At 35.6% G+C, this 11,760-nt stretch overlaps 1 pseudogene; it reads right to left on the bottom strand.

Annotated features, from left to right (window-relative positions):
- Positions 1-238: 238 nt before the first annotated feature.
- On the bottom strand, positions 239-955 carry LOC125863091 (uncharacterized; annotated as a pseudogene).
- Between the last annotated feature and the right edge of the window lie 10,805 nt (positions 956-11,760).

Genomic DNA, 11,760 nt, shown 5'->3' with positions numbered 1-11,760 from the left:
AACACCTATCAGAAATAGTTATACAAAAGGGGTACGTGTTAAATTCATTTATAGGTTTGTTTAGGATTGTATACACAGTCTAAAACCGAATGAAATATATTGAAATATCATTTTAAAACTAAATTGAAATATCAATCATGATTATGTATCAAATACAACTCATATAATATTCAAGTGGCAAAAGTGAGGCAATATTAAATGTATAAAATCACCATACACAATTCAAATGGAATCTTTTCTAAACTTTCTGAGGCTGATTCCTACAAGAATGCCTATTGTGACCTGCAACGCCATAGGTACTACATGTATTTGTCCCTTTACATTCAAAAGTTTCTTGCTGATTTGTCACAAAACTTTTTTGTTGATCTTACAGGAGGCCTTTTGAATATTGGAGGCAGAACTAACTCAGCCATTATGTATCTAGGTACAAACCACTCTATTTTATCTGGTAATGGATATATTGGAAAATCATAAGTCTTCAACAATGTTTTCGATTTGTATAAATTCGAGCAAAACTTATTTGGTCCTAAACTCATGAACTTCATAACAGACTAAGCATGTTCACATGGTATTTCTTCATAATAAAAGCTTCCACAAGTACATTTTTTTCTTCTGAAGACAAACTATATAATTTCTACCTTTATCATTCACGTTGTGAACATATTCAGTTGACAGACAACCCATACATACAAAATAAAGGAAAACTAATTATTAAGTACAAATTTATACAAATATATAGAAACCATACCATCAGCCGCGTACTCATTTCTTCATTGATTTTGAGTATCTCCTGAATATTTTCAATCAATGGAGTAAATGTGAATGATGCCTCTTTTTTGTTATCACAATTCCATCTGCCGAACATCAGCCTAACTTCTTCCAGAAAATCATAAATTGGCAATTCTCTTGTTGAAACTAATGTTGCATTTATACTTTCGGCGATATTCGATGTCATTAACCAACCACCATGAACTGGTGCATAAATCCTAGACCACTTATCATATCTAGCTAACTTCAAGTATTCCTTTACTCGTATATCAACCTTCTCTATTATTTTCATTTGCCTGTCAAAATCTGATTGATTGCATGTCTTTGCCATTGTATAGAATACTGGACTTAGTTTTTCATGGAATTTTTTGTACCTTGTCTGAACAAGTTCCACATGCAAGCATAGTGTTGCACATCATTATACACTTGTGTAATAGCCTTTATAATGCCCTATTTCCTATCATACACAATACACATATTGTTCCTTTTCCCATACTATTTTCTTAGTTGTTCAAAGAACCAAGTCCAAGAGGCATCGTTCTCTAAATCTAAGATAACATATGCTAGTGGGAAGATATGTCCTACACATACATATATATACAATTACTAAATTGTAAATTATAAGTATATACAAATAATTATGTATAACATTCACTCGGGATTGATATATGTATTTATACATGTTTTTATACCTACACCGTTTGTCGTGTTTGCTGCTACAAAAGTTCCATTATAAGGCCCTCAAAGGTGACTCCCATCAACTACAACTACAGATCTATAATTGTCAAATCCTTTCATGAAAGGATCCAATGCAACAAATAGGTACATAAACCTATCTTCATTCATTTTCTCCAAGTGTATATGAGATGCTGGATATGTAATACCCAATACCCAACAAATACAAATACTCAGGTAGTTTCCTATACGATCCTCCAGGCGCCCCCCTCAAAGAAATCAAAGCCATTTCTTTAGCCCTCCAAATTAGCATGTAAGTTATATCAACACCAAGATCCATTTTCATATCTTTTATATGTCAGTAGGTGTATATTTCCTTTTATGATCTATCAATTTAGGCTTAACAATTCAACCAACTAAATTGCTTGTTACTTGCCGTTGTGAATACACCCTATCTTTTGGTGAACGCGTATGTTCAGTGTTGAATGCTCTTATTATAGACATTCCTGATTCGTTAATATTTGAGGCCTTCATTAACCAGTCACATTCATCAGAGAACACACAAGTGTATAACTACAGGTAAAATAATCAATATATTCAGATAAGTCAAAATTATACACGTAATAGAAGTAGAACGGATTTATACAAATGATATCGCATACTTGAATTTGACCTCTTTATTTTAAACTGGAATCATTCCGCAATTGCCTATTGCTCCATCACAGACTTCAATGTAGCTTTATTATTGTATACTTGATCTACCTTTAGATACTTAGGTGATGGATCAGTAATTACCACACTACAATTCTCCATTTGAAAGGTATTGAATGGATTTACTATTTCTCCAACTATCAATTTATGTTTGTCAAATTCCTCAAAACCAGTTATACAAAGTGATCCAAAAGTAGCAGATGCTACCTTAGTTGAACTTTCACAATGTTCACTGTTCTCATAACACCCATCAGAAATAATTATACAAAGAAGGTACTTGTTAAATTCATTTATAGATTTTTTTTAGCATTGCATATACTCGCACCCCTATCTCATTGTGTATCACCATCCTAGTACTGCTCTAATCAACCTTATATTCGACTTTTAGTACCTTCAAGTCATATCCACAGCTAGTTGAGTTGCAATTATACTATACAACTCTGTATAAAATACATTTTCTCTAAAAATAATTCCCTCAACAACATAGTCAACATAATAGTTTGCATCATCCCATTTTCAAGAATGCAATACCAAAATAGGTAGGGAAGACATTCATGTATACAATTAAATATCAATATAAATCAGTTGTTATTGATCCATTTATACATACACAAATGTCACGACCCAAGGCTAGCCCCTAGATGCAACACGGCATACTTGACCTCGAAGGGGTTTTATACAAGTCTCATAGCATTCTTGAACATAGGAAAATAGAGGAGAATTAAAACTTTCTTTTACAATCGAATACATTTTCATTAAAAAGAAAGCGGAAGATTTTGTATACTATGTCTCAAACCATCTAATACTTTAAATACAACATTGGGACTTAGCCCATACAAAAGCTTTAACAAAACCTAAAAGACATAAAGGAACACAATGGGTTTTATCCTCGAAACCATGAGGACTTACCAAGTCTTCATCTTCAAGCACCTTAAAAACCTATCCTTCAATCATAGCACACAAATATCTCCAAACCCTACACTTTGGTAAAAATGGAGAAGAATGGGATTAGCACAAAAAGTACTAAGTATGGAAGCCATGCAAAATCATGCTTAAAATGGACATTTATTTGAGAGTCATGATATATGCCATTTTGGTAAAAATTCATGAACATTGAATAAAAGAGGCATAATATAAGTCACAGCCAACATACAAGTCACATTTACACATTTGAACAAAATCACATATAAGCCTTTACCTTCACCTTGAGCCTCCACCTCAAGTAACCCTCAAGCTATACTTTGTGCAATGTATGTATAGCGTCCCATACCACCATCCTCACTTAGGTACCACCTTAAGGTCACCAAAAGTGAACTTACCATTCATCCTTTCCACCTTTTCACAATAAAGCATATAAGAGACATAAACATTACATGAGTCACATTATCATATTAAGACCAACATCTAAGACAACTCTAAGTCATACTTGTACGATGTACAAGTAGCATCCCGTACTACTACTCACACTAAGTACTCCTTCAAAGTCACCATAGACAAGGCGCATTCATATACAATAAGTCATGACAAGGAAGTAACTCATAATACAATCCAAGTATAACATGCATCTTTACATTTAAGCATATAAGCATTTAAGTCAACCTTCTTCATTAACTTCATTTGGGACACATTCATTCATTAGTCATTAAGACTTAGAGAACTCACTATCACCCTCTCAAAGCCTACTTGTGCAATGCATAGACGGCATCCCATACTACCACCCACACGTCATAGAACTCTTCAAGAAACCATAATGCACATCTCACATGATGAGAATAAGCGTTTAACCGGCATAGACCATGCAAGCTAGACATGGAATCCGGTGTCATGAAACCCCACACCGTAAGAGGTGGTCTACTTGCCTAAGGAAGACCGGTTCATCTAGCTTATGTGGATCAACTAGCTAGGACCTATGAGGGCTCATAGTTATGGGATATGGAAGATGTTCATTGAAATCTGGCCTAACTTTAGGAGAACCTCCATCTTACCATATCCTCTCGGTGCTTAGCCAACATTCCCATAGAGTAGTTTCATTTACGATAAATTAGTGTACTTGAGAAGGCCACCAATATTAGGCCTACCGACCCAAAGTACATTACACATGAAATGGCCACCACCATTAGGTCTACCGCTTCAAGGTACATCTAAGGATAGCTCATTGACTTTCCTAGAGAGAGCCACCACCGTTAAGTCTACCATCTCTAGGTTCATCATTTCACTCAAGAAGGACGCCACCACCATTAGGTCTACCGCTTCAAGGATTAAACATCACATTAGTACCTAGACTCCTCATGAAAGGCCACCAACATTAGGTCTACCAACTTAAGGTTTAGCCTAAAATACTTCATTAGTCAATTATAGAAAGGCTACCAACATTAGGTCTACCAATTCGAGACATTTAGACATCAAGTCATGACACATTCATTTGGTAAGAAGAGGATGCCTAAGCCTACCAATTCAAGATATACAACATTACATTATACAACACTTTACATTCCATCATCAACATTCATGAGTGTTAAGTGAGAATATGCTTTCAATCGCAACACATTTACATCATATACAAGATCATCATTCTATCATTGAAATCACATTCATATCCTTCACATTATACATAGTAAGTAAACACCTCCAGCTTTCAAGTGGATCAATATCTCAAGCACAATTCTACTTCAACATGGAAAATTAGGTCATCACTTGCCCTTTCAAGGCCATGAATTCACTTTCACCAAAAAACCTTTCATTACTACAATTAGGCATGAATAGTGATATAATTCAACAATCTAAATCAATTTAGTCATAATCCATCAACATTCATTCATGATCAACAAACCCACTTCATAAAGGCACAATTTAGGAATTGAGAGAAATCATGGGTTCATAGAGTATTTTCATCATAAATCATCAATTAAACACCAATACAATCATAATTTGTCATTAGAAACCATTTGAAAATGTTTGATGAAAGAACCCATGAGATTGAGTGAAACCCTAGATTTTCATGATTTGAAATCACCTTGGAATTGGCTCCTTGAATGGAAAATTAGACAAGGATCAAGACCACCACACCTTTTACTTGAAGAATCCCACGAAAATTCCTTGAAAACTTGAAGATTTGACCTTGAGAGCTTGAAGTCTTCACCTCCAAATGGAGGTTTCTAGAGAGAGAGCTTTTGGAGAAGAGAGGTGGGTTTTGATTTGGGGTTTTGAAATAATGAGATGTAAAATAGAGTTTAGCACTTTTAATACTCTTAAAATACCTTAATAAACTTAAAATAACCGTCCAAACACTTAACTAGCCAAGGGAGGAATTTACCAAACCACCCTTGGCTTGGCCGAGTCTTGAAAGCGCACACCGATGCAAACGACACCCTACACTCACGGACTGTACTGTTGATCCGTGGTCTAGGGCTGCAACTTGGTTTAGGGGCCCTTGACCTACGGAGTTCATCCACGGGGCGTGGATGGACCTACGGGGTGTGGACCACTTCCGTAGGTCACCCCATTTCTGGGCATTCTTGGTTTTCCTTGGGGTCTTGGGGGTTAAGCTTAGGGTCCTCCTCAAGGACCCCTAAGGTGGTCCATGGGGAGTCGTACCTTGAAGTTTAACCCCTCAACCATAGCTTGGGACAACATAAAATAACATGAAACCTCACATCAAACTCAAACACACCTACGTTAGGCTCTAGTTTTACTTATTCGTTTTACGGGTCGTTACATTATCCCCCACTTAGAAACATTCGTCCTCGAATTACACTTTAAACACATTAAGGGATTAACGACTCAAGACTAACAACCCATCATGCATGCAACATTATAAACAATGCACAAATCTAGGAGGAAACATCAACTCCACATCAACATAATTCATGCAATTCAAGAAAGTAGGAACTACATCTACAAACTCATTAGGCATCAAAACTTCATCATTTCTCATTTCATTGGAGGAACTTCCTTCTCCATCTCACACCATGCTTATCACAACATCATTAAGCACATTATGCAATTTCTTCATAAAAACACATTAAGGCATGTTCAACATTTCACCTCATGAAGCATATAGACAACTCATACTAAATGTGAACTCAATCATGAGGAACATAATTCATGAAAACTCATTTTCTCATTCAAACATAAACTCATTAAGAATATGCATATCATAAGGAGACAGACCATGGAAACACAATATCACACATGGCTCCAAGACATGAAACAAGCCCAAAAAAGGAACTCTTTGTCCTAGGCTTGAGTAGGCATATAAAGGAAGAGGTAAGGGTATCGGAACTCTCAACAACCTTACTACTCAACATACCATTCCCCACTTAGGAATAAACCCAACTAAGGAACCTTAACAAGACATTCTCAACCATAAGGAACTATCAACAAACCGGTGTTTTTAAACTAGGAAGGTCCTCATTAAGCAACTCTTGCCCACAAACAACCTTACCAACCCCACTCAAGGTCTCATACGAGTCTATCACACCGGGTCTAAACTCCTCAAACTCACTACACCTCATAAGGTGAGAACATCAAGCAAGCCTAACTCATGAACGTCAAGGACACTCAAAGACCTTACCATCTAAGCACATTATCCCCCACTTGGGAGTAAGCCTATACAAACTCTTTTAAATTTCACTTCCTTCAATTCTAAGGTTGGAACAAACATCACTAAACCTTCACACTCATCACACAAGGATGATTCCAAAACAAGGTGAATTACACTTATACCCTCTTTTAAGGAGTCTACTCACTCAATACACATAGCCATAAAGCAACCCATTCATACTAAATACAACATCACAACATTCCATCTCAAATCAATTAAGTCACATACCCATAGTTGGCATCACAACCAACCTTCCTCCCTCACACCTTTTAACATACTCCTTACAGTGGTCATACACTAAAGACCATCGGATAAATAACAAGAGAGAGATCTTATAGAGTTAAACTCTATGGCACGACTTGAAGAATGAAGAAGTGAAACTTTCTTAACACCTAATACCCTACTAGTCATAAGGTGGCGCGCTTCACATTATGAACAAGACTCTACTAGATGTGGTTTGAGACATCCTAAGACCATTCCAAAATCTTGTGATCTGATACCATGTTTGTCACGATCCAAGGCTAGCCCCTAGATGCAACATGGCATACTCGACCCCGAAGGGGTCTTATACAAGCCTCATAGCATTCTTGAGCATAAGAACATACGAAAATAGAGGAGAATTAAAACTTTATTTTACAATCGAATACATTTTTATTAAAAAGTAAGTGGAAGACTTTCTAGACTTTGTATACTACGTCTCAAACCATCTAATACTTTGAATATAACATTGGGACTTAGCCCAAACAAAATATTTAACAAAAACTAAAAGACATAAAGGAACACAATGGGTTTTGTCCTTGAAACCATGAGGACTCACCAAGTCTTCATCTTCAAGCACCTTAGAAACCTATCCTTCAATCATAGCACACCAATAACTCCAAACCCTACACTTTGGTAAAAATAGGGAAGAATGGGGTTAGCACAAAAAGAACTAAGTATGGAAGCCATGCAAAAACATGCTTAAAACAGACATTTATTTGAGAGTCATGATATATGCCATTTTGGTAAAACTTCATGAACATTGAATAAAAGAGGCATAATATAAGTGACAACCAACATACAAGTCACATTTACACATTTGAACAAAATCACATATAAGCATTTACCTTCACCTTCAGCCTCCACCTCAAGTAACCCTCAAGCTATACCTTGTGCAATGTATGGATAGCGTCTCATACCACCATCCACACTTAGGTACCACTTTAAGGTCACCAAAAGTGAACTTACCATTCATCCTTTCCACTTTTTCACAATAAAGCATATAAGAGACATAAACATTACATGAGTCACATTATCACATTAAGACCAACATCTAAGACAACTCTAAGTCATACTTGTGCAATGTACAAGTAGCATCCCATACTACTACTCACACTAAGTACTCCTTTGAAGTCACCATAGACAAGGCACATTCATATACAATAAGTCATGACAAGAAAGTAACTCATAATACAATCCAAGTATAATATGCATCTTTACATTTAAGCATTTAAGTCAACCTTCTTGATTAACTTCATTTAGGACACATTCATTGATTAGTCAATAAGACTTAGAGAACTCACTATCACCCTCTCAAAGTCTACTCATGCAATGCATGGATGGCATCCCATACTATCAACCACACGTCATAGAACTCCTCGAGAAACCATAATGCACATCTCACATGATGGGAGTAAGCGTTTAACCGACATAGACCATGCAAGCTAGACATGGAATCCAAGGTTATGAAACCTCACACCGTAAGAGGTGGTCTACTTGCCTAAGGAAGACCGGTCCATCTAGCTTATATAGATCCACTATCTAGGACCTATGAGGGCTCATAGTTATGGGATATAGAAGATGTTCATTGAATATCGGCCTAACGTTGGGAGAACCTCCATCTTACCATATCCTCTCGGTGCTTAGCCTACATTCTCATAGAGTAATTTCATTTACGATACATTAATGTACTTGAGAAGGCCACCAACATTAGGCCTACCAACCCAAAGTACATTACACATGAAATGGCCACCGCCATTAGGTGTACCGCTTCAAGGTACATCTAAGGATAGCTTATTGACTTTCCTAGAGAGAGCCACCACCATTAGGTCTACCATCTCTAGGTTCATCATTTCACTCAAGAAAGAAACCACCACCATTAGGTCTACCGCTTCAAGGTTTAACATCACATTAGTACCTAGACTACTCATGAAAGGCCACCAACATTAGGTCTACCAACCCAAGGTTTAGCTTAGAATACTTCATTAGTCATTTATAGAAAGGCTACCAACATAAGGTCTACCAATTCGAGACATTTAGACATCAAGTCATGACACATTCATTAGGTAAGAAGAGGATGCCTAAGCCTACCAATTCAAGATATACAACATTACATTATACAACACTTTACATTCCATCATCAACATTCATGAGTGTTAAGTGAGAATATGCTTTCAATCGCAACACATTTACATCATATACAAGATCATCATTCTATCATTGAAATCACATTCATATCCTTCACATTATACATAGTAAGTAAACACCTCCAGCTTTCAAGTGGATCAATATCTCAAGCACAATTCTACTTCAACATGGAAAATTAGGTCATCACTTGCCCTTTCAAGGCCATGAATTCACTTTCACCAAAAAACCTTTCATTACTACAATTAGGCATGAATAGTGATATAATTCAACAATCTAAATCAATTTAGTCATAATCCATCAACATTCATTCATGATCAACAAACCCACTTCATAAAGGCACAATTTAGGAATTGAGAGAAATCATGGGTTCATAGAGTATTTTCATCATAAATCATCAATTAAACACCAATACAATCATAATTTGTCATTAGAAACCATTTGAAAATGTTTGATGAAAGAACCCATGAGATTGAGTGAAACCCTAGATTTTCATGATTTGAAATCACCTTGGAATTGGCTCCTTGAATGGAAAATTAGACAAGGATCAAGACCACCACACCTTTTACTTGAAGAATCCCACGAAAATTCCTTGAAAACTTGAAGATTTGACCTTGAGAGCTTGAAGTCTTCACCTCCAAATGGAGGTTTCTAGAGAGAGAGCTTTTGGAGAAGAGAGGTGGGTTTTGATTTGGGGTTTTGAAATAATGAGATGTAAAATAGAGTTTAGCACTTTTAATACTCTTAAAATACCTTAATAAACTTAAAATAACCGTCCAAACACTTAACTAGCCAAGGGAGGAATTTACCAAACCACCCTTGGCTTGGCCGAGTCTTGACAGCACACACCGGTGCAAACAACGCCCTAGACTCACGGACCGTGATTCCATTCACGGACCGTATTGTTGGTCCGTGGTATGGAGCTGCAACCTAGTTTGGGGGACCTTGACCTATGGAGGCCATCCACGGGGCGTGGACCCCTTCCTTAGGTCACCCCATTTTTGGGCAGTCTTGGTTTTCCTTGGGGTCTTGTGGGTTAAGCTTAGGGTCCTCCTCAAGGACCCCTAGGGTGGTCCATGGGGAGTCGTACCTTTGAAGTTTAACCTCTAAAGCCCTCAACCATAGCTCGGGACAACATAAAACAACATGAAACCTCACATCAAACTCAAACACACCCACGTTAGGCTCTAGTTTCACTTATTCGTTTTACGGGTCGTTACAACTAATTTATACACATTTTTCAAGTCGAAATTAGTTTATTCCAACTAATTTATACAATAATTAACAGAAATCAATTCTTCCAACTATTTTATACAATTGCCGACTGAAATAATGCAATTATACAACTACATATATCAAGTCTACGTTTATACGAACACTAATTTATACATAAACTAACTCTACATAAACTACAACTATAAATGAATTATACATATTCAAAGAGCAAATTATACAACTACAAATATCAAATCTACATTTATACAAATATTAATTTATATAAAGACTAAGTCTACATAAACTACAACTATAAATGAATTATACATATTCAAATATCAATTCGACTAAAACTAATTTATACACTTTTTCAAATCGAAATTTGTTTATACCAACTAATCAATACTATAATTAACAGAAATCAATTCTTCCAACTATTTTATACAAATACTGGCTGAATTAACTCAATTATACAACTATACATGCCAACTATACATACCAACTCTACATTTTATACGAACACTAATTTATACAGCTACTAACTCCACATAAACTACAACTATCAATGAATTATACATATTCAAAGAGCAATTCCACTAAAACTAATTTATACACTTTTTTCAAATCATAATCAGTTTAGACCAACTAATTTATACAATAATTAACACAAATCAGTTCTTCATTTATACAAACACTAATTTATATAGATACTAACTCCACATAAACTACAACTATCAATTCATTATACATATTCAAATAGCAATTCGACTAAAACTAATTTATAGAGACTCTTAACTCAATAGAAAACAATTGAAAACACATATTCCACCAAAGCTCCGATTATCTAGGGACCTAGAGAAATATACAATTACGGTGTGAAATCAGTTTCGATTAAGCAATTTATACAAGTTATAGATAGCAATTCGACTAAAACTAATTTATAGAGACTCTAACTCAACAGAAAACAATTGAAAACACATATTCAACCAAAGCCCCGATTATCTAGTGAGAATTTATACAATTACGGTGTGAAACCAGTTTGATTAAGCAGTTTAGACAAGTTATAGATATATATTCCTCATTAATAGATGAATTCAAACACAATTGAAACAGATTCTTCAATTAGAACACCTAATTACATGTGTAATCGATTCAATCTAAGCTCCAGAACAGCAAACAAAAAAGAGGTGAAATTCTTTGTATTGGTACCTGTTGCATAATCAACGATGAAATCAATTGATTTGTTCTTGAATTGAAGTCGGATATCAGGATCTCAATTATATAATACGAATGTTGAAACATAAAACTATGACAGAGTTAAAAAAATATATATATATAATTTATACTATAATAAATATCTTTTTTACGCATACAATAAAAATTAA

This window comes from Solanum stenotomum, chromosome 4 (genome assembly GCF_019186545.1).
Source record: "Solanum stenotomum isolate F172 chromosome 4, ASM1918654v1, whole genome shotgun sequence".
In the NCBI taxonomy this organism is placed as follows: domain Eukaryota; kingdom Viridiplantae; phylum Streptophyta; class Magnoliopsida; order Solanales; family Solanaceae; genus Solanum; species Solanum stenotomum.
This window is presented reverse-complemented; position numbering and strand designations above follow the sequence as displayed.